General features: G+C 38.4%; 1 long non-coding RNA gene across 1 annotated transcript; it reads left to right on the top strand.

Moving 5' to 3' along the window:
- Nucleotides 1–15492: 15492 nt before the first annotated feature.
- Nucleotides 15493–17549, top strand: LOC116265084 (uncharacterized). The gene is made up of 3 exons (XR_004174974.2): nucleotides 15493–15581; nucleotides 16266–16408; nucleotides 16943–17549. It is a non-coding gene; the product is annotated as an uncharacterized LOC116265084 (long non-coding RNA).
- Nucleotides 17550–17806: the final 257 nt, after the last annotated feature.

Here is a 17806-nt window from a genome sequence, read left to right as displayed (position 1 = left end):
ATAAAAGTAAGATGTTTAGTGACAGTTTTGAGCTGGACGTTGATAAAAGCTCAACTTCATCCACATCTTAGCAGCACGCATCGAGGAAAGCTATTTTTTACTGACATTTTATTCTGGATGTAGGTAAAAGCCCAACTTCATCGACACCATAGCAGCATGCGTTAGGGCAGGCTACTTTCATCAACGCCTTGTCCCAGATGTCAGTAAAAGTTAATCTTCACTGACACTTAGAGAAGGACGTTGGTAAAGTAGCCTTTCACTGGCACTCATTTTCTCATGTGTCAGAGTGAATCTGTCTTTTTTTTTTTGTTGTATATTGTTTATAGAGAAGGATGAGAAAAAGCCCATCTATATTGGATTTGAGAGTCCTGTAAGTTTCTGATCTGTTGTTTGGTTCTGGTTATATTGCTGTTTGCATATACTGAAATGTGTAATGTATCATGATAATATATATCCTAAAAAATGATGTGCCCCCAGTGCAATTGGTTATGCTTGAACGTGATGCATGAGAAGTTGATTTTGTTAGTGAAGTAGTTCTGCACCATATAATGTCTATCAATATTAAGGAGCATATTTAGGTGATATGTACTCCAAACCATTTTTCTCTTGCCAATGTTTTGATTAAACACACCATTGAGATTATTTTGAATTATCTGAATCATGTATGTAAAGTAAGAATGTTCGATATTAGGCCCCATGAAACTATGTTGACACTCATCAAAGCTGCTTTTATTTCTTTATATAAAACAAATATTTCCACCAACAGTTTATATCTTTTGTTGAGTATTCTCTTGCTTGAATATAATCTCATCAGACCTGCTTATTCCTGTTTATCGAGAGAGAGAGAGATTTCAGGTACCATGCTTCGTGGTATGCTTGCAATCGTGCAAGTTGCTTGTACTTCTGGTTATTTAATCTTAAGTAATTATCAATGTGATTTTAGTGAGCTGCATGAATCTCCTGCCTTTTTCCAGTCTATTGTATTAATGCTTGTTCGGTATCAACCTTGAATGTTTTGATCGTTTATCACTCTTTGTTTTTTCTCCCACATTCATGTTCAACTTCATGGTACAATGTTCTTATATTTTGTGAATTTGAAACTAATGGTTGCTTTTGTTCTCCTTTTTTGGGTATATTTGAAGCCTGTTCAACAACCAGATATGATGACTAGAAACTGTAAACTGTATGCATACTAATTGTGAATTTGTCAGTAGCAGAATGTAATGACTTTGTGTATTCGCTTGACAACTGCCCTCACGATTGGCTTTTCTTGCATTGTGCTGATGTAGTAAGATTACTTGAAAGTAGCCATCATTTTTTTTGTTTTGAGTTGTTGACCAAAGGGCAAAAAAAAAAGTACAACTTGGATTAGATGGGTTGGTCTCTTTGCCTTATGTTATCAGCTTGCCGCTTGGGAATCAAATTAAAGTTTAGTCAAGATATCTCATTTGTTCCTTGTAGGTTCATCATGGTGGCGCGGGGGCAACAGCTGCTGGGCTTAAGGCTGGGGTTACTGCCACATATATCATCATAGAAATTTGTCTCTTGGGTAGCTAGATACAATCTGATTCAACAGGGATAACCGCTTGTTGGGGATCATAAAAATCCCCAACGGGTGTGGCGGTTGGGAATTATCCGTTGGGAATTACAAGATTTTCGAATTACTGTTTTAGAATTCCCGACGGCTCTAGCCGGTGGTAATGTGTGTATGCTAACGGTTGTAATCCGTGGGGAATAACTATGGATAATACCAACGGTTTAGGCTGTGGGCAATTCTACTGCCCACCGGAGCATTTACGGTCACGAGCCGTTGCTAAGGCCGTTGCCGATGCACAAGAATGCTGTAGTGTGTGACTCTCCCTACACAAATGTGGAATAAATATAAACAGTTCTTATTTATTTGAGTCTCACTTTAATTGGAGCATATGTACGAGCAGGTTTACGCATGAGTCAATCACCAGTTCTATGATTGCACATTTGTTTTGAAATGAACTTATGGGAGTGGGTATCATACAAGTTACTAGGATTGGCATTGAGCAGAGGTTTTTATTAATTCATTTTTATTTTTGAAGTGTTGAAGGTTGCTAATGCGGTCTGATTTGGCCGCAAATAAATCTGTTTTCCTTCATTGTATTGCATACTAGTGCGTACTTTCTTACCGTTACTAGAGTGCAGTCATGAAGTTCAAATCATTATCAGCTTCGTTCAGATCAGTTGGGACCATAGTCCGGGGGCACACTGGGAATTAGCAGGTAAAATATATTGGTACTTTAGAAATTATGCCAATTCTAATTGAGAATGTCGATTCACCTTCGCCTTATAAAAACCATAATGCACTGGACGTTAAACGCACAGTGGAAGGTCGTCCTTTGCAATGGTTAAAAGCAATAGGGAATTTTAATACCCCATCTGAATCAAACACGAAAATACAATATCGAGCGTTTGATGACCTAGAATTTTGATTCAAGACTGAAAAATCCATAATTGTAATTCCTCCTCAAATTGGGATAGAATCAAAATTCCAGGTTTCAATTTCTTAATTCTAGCAACAAAATACCCCATTTGTTTAGCCATTCTAATAAGTATTTTGATTCTAAACTTCTATGATTCTAGATATATAAATCGACAAGAAAAAGTACGAGGCATTCACACGAATTGGGGTTCAACGGGTCATTGAACCTGAAACTTTTTAGTTCCGCCCTCACAAATGCCTGGTATTAACTACCAGGCATGTTAATGCCACAAATTCAGACGCCTCCTAATGGCATTTCGAAGTTTATGGTATAAAAGTGCAAAAACAAGTTGAGCCTAAAGGCTAGGCAGCATTAGGTAAATCAAGTAGTTTGAAGAAAAAGAAAACAACCGAAAATATAAAATATTATTTTTTAGTTAACAACAAAATTAAATCAAAGCGGGTTTCAGCACATGTAATGGCAGAACCACTTCCGTTTCATAGACTAGCTCTGTTGGGGTAGCATTAGTTGGAGTTCTCATAGTGGTGCGATATGCCCATAGAGCGTTATGCATCTTTTCATGCCAGCCTCTTCCAGTTTCTACTGTCTATTCCAGGATGCGGATTAGGATTTTGTTTGTGGCCTCTGCTTGCCCATTGCTTTGGGGATAATAAGGAGCTGAAAAATGATGCATGATGTTGTACTTGTTGCACAATTGCCTCATCTTTTCATTATTGAAATGGGTCCCGTTGTCAGATATTATATCATGAGAGACTCCAAATCTGCAAAGAAGATTTTTATGAACGAAGGACACTACATGACGTCCTTCCACTGTTCTGAGTGTGACGACTTCTACCCATTTGGTAAAATAATCTGTTGCAGTAAGAAAATACTTATGACCATTACAAGCTGTAGGGGATATCAGTTCGACTACGTCAAATGCCCAACATTGAAAATGGCCAATGAGATGTCACAGAATGCAAATGAGAGGCTGAGGCATGGATCACTGGAGCATGTAGTTGACATTCTTTGCATCTCTTGACGAATTGGTGACAATCTTTTTGCATAGTAGGTCAATAATATCCTGCTCGAATTATCTGTTTGGTGAGGGTTTGGTAACCGACGTGACCTCCACAGTCTCCTTGATGTGACTCTTCGACGACTTTCTTTGTCTCATCTTCATCAAGGTACCAAGAGTATTTAGTACTAAATCCACGTCTATATAGCACTCCTGCAAGAATAAAATACATTGCTGACATACGTTGAATTGCTTTTTGTTCATTTTTGGACATTCCGATCGAGAATTCTCCACTTTCAATATACCTTTTGATGTCATGATACCAAGGCGTATTCCCCTCTTAAATATGATGAATATGCTTCATTGCTTCAAAAGCAGGGTGCTCCAATCTTCCAATCTCAAAAGAACAGATTGCTTCATTGGCATGCACCATTTTTACTTGAAAACTCAATAAAGAACAAAGTCTTTGAATGAGGGCTTCATATTCTGTCATGTTATGGGTACATGGAAAGTCGAGTTTCAAGGAATAAGGGATCATTTCATCTTCTGAAGTGATGAGTAGGATGCCTATTCCTGCTCCCATCACATTTCTGGATCCATCAAAGTACATCTTTCATATTGAAACAATTTCCAATCTTAATACATGTTCGTTTGGAAACTCATCATTCGTTCTGATTTCCTCGTATTGGAGAAAGTCTGCTAATTGGTCCACAATTGCTTGTCACTTTATTGACTTTTGAGACACGTATTCAAGATCATATTGCATCAACAGAACTTGCCATTTGGCGATGCGCCCATTAAGGAATGGTTGTTCCAAGATGTACTTGAGTGGATTTAGATTGGAGAGTATCTTGACCTCACAAGCTAATAAATAATGTCTCAACTTTTGACACATCCAAACCAATGCTAAACAAGTTTTCTCTATTGAAGAGTACTTCTTCTCGTATTGCACAAAAGTTTTGCTAATGTAATAAATTGCATGCTCGATGCGACTTCCTTCCTCATATTGTGCCAAAAAGCCGCCACATGCTGACTCATTCACTATGATGTGAAGCAGCAATGGTCTACCCAACACTGGAAGTTTTAGAATTGGTGGATTTAAGAGGTATTTCTTAATCTTCTCAAATGACTGTTGGCATTCAAAACCCCATTCAAACTTGGCACATTTCCTTAACAGCTGGTTGAATGGTTAGCATCTCATAGTCAAATTTGAAATGAATCGTCTGATGGATTCGTCCTTGAAAACTTCACAGTTCCTTGATATTGGTAGGTGGTGACATATCGATGATTGCTTTAGCTTTGGTAAGATCTATCTTGATTCCCCTCTTACTGACCATGAAACCCAAGAGTTTGTCTGATTCAACTCCAAATACACATTTTTGAGGATTCAAATGAAGCCTGTACTATAAGAGCCTCTCAAACACCTAGGCAAGAGTTTCAATGTGGTCTTCTCTCACTTTAGATTTAATCAATATGTCATCGATATATGCATTCATGATTTTGTGCATCTGATCATGGAAGATAGCGGTCATAGCTCTTTGATAAGTTTCTCCAGCATTTTTCAACCCAAACAACATCACCGTATAACAGAAAGTGCCCCAAGGTATAGTAAAAGCAGTCTTAGGTTGATCCTTGACTGCTAATTTGATTTGGTTATAGCCTGAATATCTATCCATAAAAGAGAACATTGCATGTCCTGTGGTACTATCAACCAATAGATCGATGTTTGGAAGTGGATAATCATCTTTTGGTGTGGCTTTGTTTAGGTCTCAAAAGTTAATGTATAATATGGCTTTGCCATTTTTCTTGAGGACAACCACGATATTAGCCAACCACTCAGGGTAGTCGATGACACGAATGAATTTTGCCCTTAGTAGGTCTTCTAATCCTTCTTTTACAAGTCCTTCTAGTCGAGGATCGAACTTGCGCAACTTTTGCTTAATTAGCTTGCAACTTGGATTTAAGGGCAAATGGTGTTCAACCAACTGGGGGTCTAAGCCTGACATATCTTCATAAGTCCAAGCAAAAGCTTCTTGGTTACTTACAAGAAAGCCCACCAATATTTTCTTCTCGTCTACTGACAAACTGGTACCAATTTGAAGGATTTTAGGATTCTCACTAGTTTCAATATTAATCTCTTCAATTGGATCATTAACTAAGGACGAGGGATGTTCTTGTTTTTAAATTTGAGTAAATTATCTGGCTTGGATATTGTCATAGATTCCATTTCACCGACTGCTTGTTTGACAAATGCTTTCTGGGAGGACTTCCGAGGAAAAAGAAGAAATTGAGACATGTTGAATTCTGACATCCTATAAAGAGGGGGATAAAGGGAAAATTCAACAAAGTTAAAATTGATAATAAAATATTACTTTGCATTGCATATTGAAACGAGGTTCTTAGTTCATAGAGGGGGTCCTTTCATGAGACCAGATAAAAAGAAGTACAAAAGTGAACATTATCAGCCCACAAGATCTTCTTCAAATTTTTTCATGGTATTCTAGTCCCCTGGTATTTATCTGAAATGGGATACTCATCGGCTGCAAGATGCCATCTTCATCCTTCTCGAGGCCAGTGAATGGACGATAGCCACTTTTCAAAAGCAACAGAAATCCCTTAGGATTTTTCATGAAATGAACATATAAGGGATGTTTTTGATAACTTGCACGATTGCTTGAAATAGTATGGACACTCTCAGATGATTCCCCTATCTCTATGTTCTGCATCCATTCTTCCAAAGGTCTGTCCTTTGTTGTTCTTATGCTTGGTACATCCACCAGATTAATTGGCCTAGGAAGCATGGGTTGCACCAACCTCTCGACCAGATCCTCAGCACGTACGGTGATAACTGATGGACCAAAATTCCATTTGAGGCATTGATGAAGAGTGGATGGGATCCCTCGTACTTGGTGGATCCAAGGTCGTCCCAGAAGCAAATTATATGATGGTAGTACATCTACTACATGGAATACAATGCGATGACTAACGTTTTCAATGATCACGTTCATGTCAATGGTACCTTTGCTTCTCATGCCTCGACCAGCATATCTGTAGATCTTGATATCATCAAAGTGGTATTTGTCTTCACGAAACCCCAAAGCTTTGGCCGTAAGATCAGGACAAATATTCAAGCCATTTCCTCCATCGATCAATACATGTGGCACGGTCATCTCATTGACCTGGACGACGATGTAAAGAGCTTCTTCATGATAATACTCCCATTTTGAAAGGTCTCTTTCTGAAAAGGTAATTGACTGGTCCTTAAATGCCTGAATCCACTCTCCTTCAACGATGCGCTCTTCCAAGGGGAGGACCTCACCCAAGTAGCACGAATCTCCATCCGAAGAGTCACTTGACAATTTATCATCGCCGTTTTGCAGAACAAAAGTCTCTGGGATTACAGAAGTTCTTTTGGGTGAACTTTCTGTCTTGTTACTCATCATAGCAATAAAATTCTGTGGTTTTTCACCTTGATCTGTCATCATGAGCTCGTGTGAACTGCTTCCATTACAAGGTTGGATGTGCTCCTGTGGATGATATGAGAGTAGAGTGCCTGTGGTGATCATGGCCACTGCCGCCTTCCCATGGTCAGGAAATGGATTCCTCAGCACCTCAGGGACGCTATCATCACCAACTTGGAGATCCTTGTTGATGAAGTCCTAGATAATATTTTTGAGGACAAAACAATTCTCAGTATCATGACTAGGGGCCCGATGAAACTTATACAGTTTTTCTTTATTTCCTCTCATCATTTTCGGAGGCTCTGACATATTTGGCAAGACTATTCCCTTGGCAAGGAGATATTTCAGGATCTTCTCACGGGACTGACTAAGAGGGGTGAATTTTTTGTCGTAACTCCAACCTGGGTATTTGTTTTTTCTATCGTCATTGCTTTTGGGAAACTGCGTATTCTTCTTGAGATTGACTTCCTTGTCATGCTTATAGCTGTTGTTATTGTCCTTTCGAATGCCAGCATTAGCTATGAAGTGTGCAGGCAACTGTGTCCTTCCTCTTTTCTTACCATCTTCCTTGTATTTAGGAGCAATGATTTCATCAAAATCTCTTTCCTCAATTCCTTCATCTATTGAATTTGCTTGTTCAATCAACTCAGTAAAGGTCTTGATTGAGGCATTGCGGATAAGACTTTTCAAGGGCTGGGCAAGATTCTTCCTAATGAGCGACAGAGCTTGCATTTCAGAAATGGGCTCCTTCATCTTGTTGCATTGAATTCTCCATTTTTGGATGAATTCTCGAGCTTTTTCTCATTGTTTTTAACGGAGACTGCAAATGGTACTAAGGGTTGGAGCCATGGGAGCATTCTGCTCGAATCTTTCGACAAACATGTTAATCAACTTGTCAAATTCCTTGAGTCCAACTGGGTTGACATTTTCTTTGTACCACTGTGCGGCGATGTCTTCAAGACTTCTTGGAAAATAGCGAAACAATGCTCTGTTATTTGCCCGAATTTTGTAGCAATCATTGAAGAAAGTTGAAAGATGAACATGCGGGCAGATGGTTCCATCATATCTGACGAACTTCCTAGGTAAGCCTTTCACGTCCTCGTCTCCTTCAATACTGATGAGTATGAGCGTTTTCCTCTCCCCCTAAGTTCAAGATTGTTCATTATTTTCTCCATTTCATAGAACATGCGTTTAGTTGGACTTTCATCATCACTTGACTGGATTAATTCTGGTTTTATATTTTTCTTTTTTCCTTCGATCTCCTTTACTTTTTCTGCCGAACTTTCACTGTCTGAGCTACTGCTGGGGATGTACTTCCTTGTCTTTTTGCCCCTCTTGGTTGGCTTTCTCTTTCTCTTAGGTTTCTCTTCTGAACTTCCAGTGGTGATAGGGCTAGGTGAGCAGCTTTTTCATTTTTTGGCTTTGGAGCAATCATCAAGGCCTTTTGTTCTTCTTGTTCCCTTAGGAATCATTCCATGAACAACCGAAATATAGGGTAACCTTCTGGTTCTATTGCTGGGAGGCCAAGTGTTTTTTGCCTAAGTTCAGAAGAGAGCAGTCTGCTTAGTTTGTGCTCTAGTCTCAACCATCTTGTTGGCTTTCAAGTATTCATTTTGTGAGATAGAAAAACGAAGAGTTATTGAAGGGAAATAGTGACAAAATGAAGGTTCATATCGCATTAGGAGTTTTAAAAGTTACATCAAAGATACTAATAAAGATGACAACGACTAAAGACGACATAAGAAATACAAATTTAACAACATAAACTTCTAGGGAAGGATGGATAGTGGTCGGTTGGCATCCCACCACTCAGCATATTCCTTCTTTACCACACTGGGCTTGTGAACCAAGTGTATAATATTTGTGTCTTTCATTCTTGTCGAGCCACTGCGAACAATGCTGCCCATTGAGGAGAGCTGAGGTCAAATTCCGAAATAGCTCCAATTGGTGCATGCACAGAAACCATCTTCTGCCTCTAAGAGAATTATCCTATACATCTATCAACACAACAATTAACTATGAAATAAGAGCCCAAGAGTGTGGTACGTCCATGATAATGATAAGTGTATCGAGTTGGATTCTGACGATGATTACAATAGTCCCAAATGATCTCCTCTCCATCAGTGTTTCTGAATAGACTGGCTTGGGGTCCCGCATGCTTGAGAAACCACAATTGCAAAGCATACTTGCGTCCTTCTATGAAGTCGGTATCTTCAATGGTGAAACGGGCGAGTCCTCGATAAAGGAAGGCTAAGGCTGTCATTGCTACTGACAAGTGTCGGGTCTCATTATGCCCCCATACCCAAAAAAATTGAGCAACACAGACATCTAAGAGGTCACTTCCATCGGTGAAAAGGGTCACTCTTACTGTGCAGAGAATCATGCAATGTTTAATTCTCCCTACGGCTTTTCGAGGTAGGGTAGAAGGTTCAACATATGCTCCAAATTCTTCATATAATTTTTTCAAGTTGATGCTTTGGCTCTCGTGGTTTTCCATTAAGGGCCAAGTTTTTCTTCCAGTAAAGTGGCCTATAAGGTCATTTGAATTAACCTTAGTCAGGTTTAGTCAGGTTCATGAGGAATTGTTTATTTAATGGTTCATTTGGGTCACAGGTTGGGGTAGGAAGGTCTAGTATTTCAGTAAATTCATCTAGTAATATTGTCATTTCTTCCCATGAAAACCAAAACGAGGAGGTCCTTGGGTTCCAACGCTCGGTGATTGAATGTACTAAATTTTCATCAACTGACCGCATTCCTTTGGCTGCCACTGTCTTTAGCCCACATTCTTCAAAGTATGAAGGAAACATCCAAGAGAAGGTGGGTTGCCAAGACGGATATCATTCGGGAGCCAAAGGTTTACCTTCCCTAAAGTGGATGTGGTCATAAGGGAAGGTGACACCACGTTGGAAAGAATACATCTTGAATGATGACTCTCTAAAGACAAAGATTGAATTAGTGGAAAAGATTGACTAGGTTGACAAAGACAATGTGAAGTAGATGAATGTAATGAGGTTGTAAAGCATCACACAAGGTTTTATGCACATCCACATGTCATTTGAATTTTCTTTTTTTTTTTTAGAAAAATTGGCATAGGGACCTAATTGAGATAATTTTATGTCACGATAGTCCAATGTCAAGTTATGCTTATATACCTTAGCCAAATGTCTTAGTACGAGCATAGATTCTTCCTTAGACAACTAAGGATAGAGTTCATCAACTTCTTCTTGATCAGTCGTCGATATACTACAAATTACCACTCATGGTACTAACGAAGGGGCTTTCCCGCCCAAGGTGTGGTCTAGTTGTAAGGCTTAGTCTTGTGCTACCGCCAAAAACCAAGCCCGACAACATGATGATCGGGGCAAATAGGTATAATAAATTTTGAAATATGAAAAATAATGTAAAATGAGTTGTCTCTAATGCAGTGTTGCCTGAGATGATGATTAAAATAAATAGAAGAGCAAACATTGTCTTTAAACAACTCTTAAATTGAGGAGGGTTGTATTTGATACTAGATGTAGGTGAACATGATTAATCATCCTCCATTAGTCTTATGTGCAAGGAAGCAAACACAATTACCAAGTAATGCAATGAAGTACCAATAGGGTCAAGGCCAAAATAGGGGACATGCTTTATCATTGGCAATATATGAGATGTCAAGTTAATAAAAAAGCATCAATTATAACCATAGCCAAACGATGACGGGTCCCATCACGGTCGCCATTGGTTCGCATCCCCAAAATTTTTGGTATTTGGAGTACTCCAGAAAAATGAGATTTTTATTTGAAAATAAGAGAGAGAGGGACTCACTCGTTGGTACGAGGATCAACCGTTCCCAAAACTTTTACTAGGAGTAATGAATCCAATGGCTATGTTTATTATTGATGCATTTCCTTTTACCTTAAACATCTTTTCTATATGCGGTGTAGAAGAATATTGAAAGTTTGATATTTCAAACTTTTGAGAAGGTTCTGAAGAATTACTTGAGAATGTAAAACATTTTGAGAAAAACTAGAGTTGAAAAATCTTTGTAAATATCATTGGGAAAGTTTGGGAAAACATTTTGAAGTCATTTTAGTGTTCTCTTAAGTCTTTAAGTAGGCTTGAGATTTTGCTTTAATTCGGTTACCACCTAGTTAGTGCTTCATCTCATCTTGCTTAAGTTCTTTTAGAGATGTGATTGTGCTTATTGATGATATTAAGTGCATGTGAATGCATGAATGCATTGACATATATGATTAAAAGAGAATGAAGTATTCCTACCACAACATTCATCTAAGATATTCCTACCATAACATTCATCTAAGGCATTCCTACCATATCATGCATCTAAGATTTTTTGTTTTATAGTTAACAAAAACATTTTCACAAAAACATTTTCACAAAGAAAGAAAAGTTTTTGAAATTAGATTGAGATTGTAGACCATCAAGCATGAATCCAATATTGGGTCATTACTTGAAATGTGGTCTTAGTGAAGTCGGTAGATGAAAATGATCTTAGAGAAAAAAAAATATCCAAAAGAATGCAAAAGATGAGATACTTGATTATAAGAAAAATTAGAAAAGGAGAAAGAGAAAGAGGTCTTGAAAATTACAAAATCAAAGATTTGAAAGAAAGAGAGATATGCATTCATATACATATATACATATAAATATACATATACATATACATATATATGTATATCTATATATGTATAGATACATATATGTGAGGTTTGAATTTAAGTAGAGAGGAAAAATGAAACTTTCAAAAAAAAAAAGAGAAAAAGAGGGCGTTAGAGAAGATGCACATACATGTGTATATACTATCACATATACACATATAAAAGATTGTAAAAACTTCATTGATTTGCATAAAGAGGGAGATTTTAGAGGAAAAGAAATGGAATATATATATATATATATATATATATATAAGAAATTTGTAGATGAAGGCATTTGACTTGAAAAGATAAAAAAGTTTTAGAGAGAGAAAGTAGGAGATTCATATATATACATGCATTCATATTGATACGAAAATTTGTAAAATGAAATATGTGAACATAGAGAGAGAATGATAAAAATCATCATGTGTACACACATGTATATAACATGCATATACATGTACGTCTTCATGAGATTAAAGATAAATTAAACATCCGACTTTAATTTTGATGTAGGCCGAAGGAGGGCTCGGACTCATGCAAGAGTCTAAGTTAAGTCTCCAAAGCCATATTAAGAAGGGTTCTTTTGAAAATATTTTGGAGAACATGATTATAAACACAAAACATAGTTATTTCATTGGTTGCAAGGGAATATGTTTCTTCCACCGTTGGGTATGGAAGAAACTCAAACCACACGATAGGGTGCTCACTAGGGTTCCTAATCTATCGATTAAAAGGAAACTTATGCAAAATGATATGAAAATGCACTTTAACATGTACAAATTTGTGAAGGTTCTTTCCGGGTTGAATAAACCTCAACCTCAAAAATTAATCAACACAATAATAATAAAAGAATCTCAAACCACACTGTCATTCTCACCGTGCATTCACATATAAATGGAAAATTAAGCAAGCATGCATTGATAGCATATAGACAATATTCAAGGAAGAAAAGCGAGAGAGAGAGAGAGCACGATGGAGGGAGAAAGAGAGAGAGAACATGATGGAGTGAAGGAGAGAAAAAGCATGATGTAAAGAGAGATAGGACATGGAGTAACTATGAAATGATATACCATTTTATATTTCCATGCTCCCGGTGCACTCAAGCATAGTCTCTTATCTTTAAAATATAGATTGGGTGCTATCTCCTTTGGCCATGAGGAGATAAAGATGAGAAGAACATGAAAAATGAAAGGCAATGCCATATTTAATAAAATAGAAAGCATGATTTAAGCTTGAAATAAAAGATCATTTCATCTTTCCATGATCCCGGTGCACTCGAGCATAACCTATTGTCTTTAAAATAGAGATTGAGTGCTATCTCCTTTGGTCATGTGGAGATGAAGATGAGAAGAACATGAAAAATGAAAGACAATGTCGTATTTAATAAAATAAAAAGTATGATTTAAGCTTGAAACGAAAGATCATCTCATCTTTTCATGCTCCTCGTGCACTCGAGCATAACCTCTTGTCTCTAAAATAGAGATTGAGTGTTATCTCCTTTGGCCATGGGGAGAGGAAGAAGAGAAAAATGAAAAAAGAAAGAGGTGAGTTATTGATTACATACCTCTAGTGAGAATAACTTTTGAAAAAATGAACACCTTGGAGATCCCCTTGAGTGAAGCTCCAAGATGATGCCTCCAAGAGGGTTGTGACTTGATGAAGCTTGCTTCCCAGTTCGAGAGAAATGAAAATAGGAAGAGAGAGAGAGAGAGAGAGAGAGAAACTCCAAGTCTTCAAGTGAGAATATACTAGAATTTCTCCCAAGGGCCAACTCTTGCCCAAGAGGGGGGAAGTGAGAGGTATTTATAGAGGATTTTTTAGCCAAACCTCAAATTTTGAATTTTTTTGAATTTCACCCCATTTTTATCCGAATTTCACATAATTTTGAATTTTTTTTTTATTTTATTTTTTTTAAAAAAAAGGTTTTGACTAAGTGAGATTGGCCCTTAGCCCTGCAAATACCCCTTTGGGGTGTGGGCAGGGTTAATGGCCACCTAAAAAAATAAAAAACCGACCCGCAAGGGCCGGTTTTGCAAAAAAATGGGGGCCTATACTGTGTTACGCGATCGCGCACCACGATCGTTATCTTGTTCGAGCATGCACGCGAGGTTGTGCGCGCGTGTGGCGACGCGATATCGCGCGTGCACGATGCGATATCGCGCGTGTGCACGACGGGATATCGCGCGACGCGAGCTCTTGTGTCGCGTGACGCGTGATCGTGTGTCGCGCGATTGCGCGTCGCGCGACGCTCGATGGACCTCTTTTTTTTAAATTAAATGAAATTCAATAAAATATATAAAAAATGCTATTTATATAGGAAGCATAATAATTTTTTATTTAAAATATAAAAAAAAGGTTTTCCAAGTAAAAGCATAAGAATTCATTTTTTTTGTTTGATTTATCTAAAAGGCATATCAAAATCATTTTTGTTCTTATAAAAGGACGGTTGACTCCATTTTGAGTGACTTCGAACTCACTCCAAATCCGATTTTTTTTTTGTTGGTTGTTGACTCGTTTGAGCATGCGACTTTGATTAGAAAGCGTTTTGCTGTGAAAAATGAGTTCTTAAAGCAAAGGGAAGGTCCACGCATGCGCGACGCACAAATTTTGTCGTTTCGAATGCGACTCGCATTTTGGGTTTGAAATGCTCGATTTGGATCCGAACTTTGGTTTTGTACACTAGTACATGTTTGTACCTCAATAAATTATAAGTTTTATCTTTCCATCAAATCGTAAATTTAACATGCAAGTCTACATAAGTACTCATTCCCCCCATGCATTGCAATATCCAACAAAAGATAGCATTGATCGACACCCCTCTAAAACAATCTTAAACTCCACGATATTATAAAAAATCTCTACCATGCTCCCTAATTGCTTCAAATATATATTCAAATATATATAAGCAACATACTAATATCCATACACACTAATCTAAAATTAGAAAATATAATAAATAACAGCACACACAATTAAATTGAGCATACATCATTACATCTAACCAATTAAATTGAGCATACATCATTACATCTAACTAGGATACATCTAAAATGAATCAAAATGCAAGATAACCAATTCATGCAACTAAAAAAAAATAATAAAGTAAACATAACAGTTAACTGGTAACAACTCTATCATGAATTCAACTTCCCCTGTTGGAGAAAAACTTATCAACTCTTCAGAAAACTTCTCATTTCTGTCCTTTGACTTTCAATTTTGGATTGATTAAAAAGGGGTTAAAACCTCTCCTCCACTCTTTCCTTCCATCAAATCAACCCTATGTTAACATTTTCCATTCCTTTCCACCCATTGCCCTTCATCCAAGCACAGACTTATTGTAGGCAAACCCCGCCAAGTCATTGCCAATGCTGAAAAGGATAGAAAATGGCCTCCCCCACTCCCACTGCCTTTGTTGGTAAGTTTTTCTTGAAAAGAACCTTATTAAAAGAGATATCCATTTTTTCTCAGTTAAAAGTTAACCTAACCTGACAAAAAGTAAAATTTGTCCCTCACGATCATTAGCGTCAAGCTGATATTTGTTAAACTCAGCTTAGCAGTCTAGCGGTTCTTTGTGTTACATTGAAAAACTAAGGGCAGCTGCTCATAAAGTGTCAAAAGTAAGGTAATTCTTTTGGAAACATATTTAATGTTGGGCACCTTTTTGCTACTTAGCCAATCGGTATATGGTTCAGTAGCAACCATAGCAAAACATATCTAATGGAAAGTGAGACCAGAAAAGGAATGTAGTTGGCATGAAGTGACAAGCCACTGACCCCACATGTGCGAAGAAAAAGAACAGACATATTGTAACGCTTTATGTCTTGGGGGGTCGGGTTGGATCAAGGTCCAGACCTGGACCCGAACCAATCGTGTGAAATTGCCCGACGCCAGCACTCTTCGTCTTTGCTGTTCTTGCTGGCTCGACTGCGTGAGAAGCAGGAGGCGGGCGAGGGTGCTGCGGCGATGGCTGGGCCGGCGAAGGAAGGGTGATGGTGGCGCTGAGGTGAGTCATCTCGATCCCTCTCAGTTTCTTCTGTTTTCTTCTTCTTTCTCACCCTCTATCGTTGTCGTCTCTCCCTCTATCCCGACTCTTCTCTATCCAATACCTCTCTCCCGCCCTCTCGCCCGCACTGTCTTCCTCCGCTACTCTCTCATCTCTCTGCTCACATTCTCTCGCTTTCTCTTTTGTTTTCTCTTCTTCCCCTTGTCGTTCTCTATTAATCTCTCCCTCTGTCCCTATTTTTCTTACTGTTTTCTCCTCTCCTTCTTGCCATTTTCTATTGCCTCCCTTTTGTTCCGACCTCTCTCCACTCAATCTCTATCTCTCTCGCAAGCTCCCAGGTCTCGCTTTTTCTCTCGCATCCTCTCTCGCCTTCAGTCTCCCTCCCTCTTACTGTTCCCTGATTCCCCCGAGCAGTGTCGCCCCTTCTTGACTTTTCTCCCTCTCTGTTTTGGGTCTCCTCTCACTCGTAGTGTCTCTCACCTTCAGCCGAACACTCTCTCAGCATTCCCTCTCACCCTCTTTTTCTTCACACTCGATTGTTGTCTCTCTGCCATGCATGAGTCTTCTTCAGCCGAACCACCTCCCTCACAGCTATCATAGGCTTCCTTCTAATGGCAGACCCCTCTTTTGGACTCTCTTTCGCTCATTCTCACTCTATTTGGTAATGTTTCATCGAAATTGCAGATTGGGGGACGTCTTTTCCCTCATAACAGCGAATCGAAGGTGTTGGTGGAGACGACATTGTATGATTTTAGCCGCTTGGGGATCAATCGAGCATTTGAGGTGGCTGTCGAGAGCACTACAACAGTTTGCACTCTAGGAGTGGGGTGAGTGAGGCATAATCAAGCCTAAACTGTCTAATATTTTCTTTTAGTGCATATATAATTATTATTTGAGCATGTTAGATTCAAGATTGAGTGATTGAGAATGCATGTTAGCGACGTTGTTATTTTAAGAAAGGTGTAGGACTATTTTGGAGGGACAATGATCTATGTTTATAATTATCTTTCAAGCATGATGAGTTAATTTTTGAAACAGTTAGGAAGCATGGTAGAGATTTGATGTGGTTAAAAAGGTGTAGGACCATTGTTGCGAACACGTGGCGCATGCTATTATCGGTGTGCGTATTGCATTGTTGGTTGTGAAAGAGTGTGTATGTTGGGAAGACACTTTAACTAAGAAAGCAAGTGAGAATCGTATTAGTGATTGGTTAAATTGAAAGCTCAGAGCTTAAACCATTGGTTACAAACCTCAAAGAGTTGGGAAGAGATCTATTGGAGGGCCTCAATGATTTTATTTCATACTTGTATAGATTGTAAAACAAAATGAGTAGAGAATTTATCACTTGACTTTGTTTGCAGGTACTTCTGGTACGTCGAATAGACCTTGAACGACAAGATTCAAAGCTCGAGACATTTTGGGTATTTTGGGTGACGCATGGTAGGTATGGCGGCATTCCAGGCAAATTCCTGCCTGGGGCCAACTTTAGAATGTGTGCCCTTCAGGATCGTTGGATCCTATGTTTGTGTTATGATTGAATGAATATATGCATATGATTGACTTGTTATGGGATTGGTTTTGTTTTTAAAAATTACTATGCAATTGCATGTGCATATTGACAATGATAACTGTTTAGGACATATGAGATGAGATATAGATGCGAGTATCTCCTCGATCCCGATTGTGTATTAGAAAGCATCGTAGAATGATAATTGCATAGAACAGCTATGAGTGAATCACGGATCGAGATTATTCTTCGTGGTTTGACTAAATTTTGAAAGATGTGATTGATGTTCTTGATTAATGTGAATGTTGTAATATGTTTCGTATGCATTGTCGTGGGCATGATGCAAATGAATGAAATTGAAGGATAGTTGTACACGTAAAGTTATGACGACTAGCTAAGAAGGTTGACTATATGTGTAGCCCTCATGTGGAGGCATTTAGAGGTATGAGTGCACTTGTGAAGTGAACCAACCTCATGTGCTAGCCGGTCATTTTATGAATGTGCTATCATAATGATAAGTAAGAAAGATTAATAGATGAGAGGCCAGTGGGTAGTGGCAATGTGTTCGAGATATGTCCCACCTTCACCACTAGTCTCGGCTGTTCAGAGAACAGGCAGTGTAAGACCCCAGGATATCATTGTGTGATGTGCTTGGAGCGTTGGGCTTCTGTCTTCCGAACTTGGGTCTCATAGAGAAGGTTGAACAACTCTTCTTAGA

Source organism: Nymphaea colorata, chromosome 11, assembly GCF_008831285.2.
Source record: "Nymphaea colorata isolate Beijing-Zhang1983 chromosome 11, ASM883128v2, whole genome shotgun sequence".
In the NCBI taxonomy this organism is placed as follows: Eukaryota; Viridiplantae; Streptophyta; class Magnoliopsida; order Nymphaeales; family Nymphaeaceae; genus Nymphaea; species Nymphaea colorata.
Note: the sequence above shows the minus strand (reverse complement) of the source record. Positions and strands in the feature narration are given on the sequence as shown.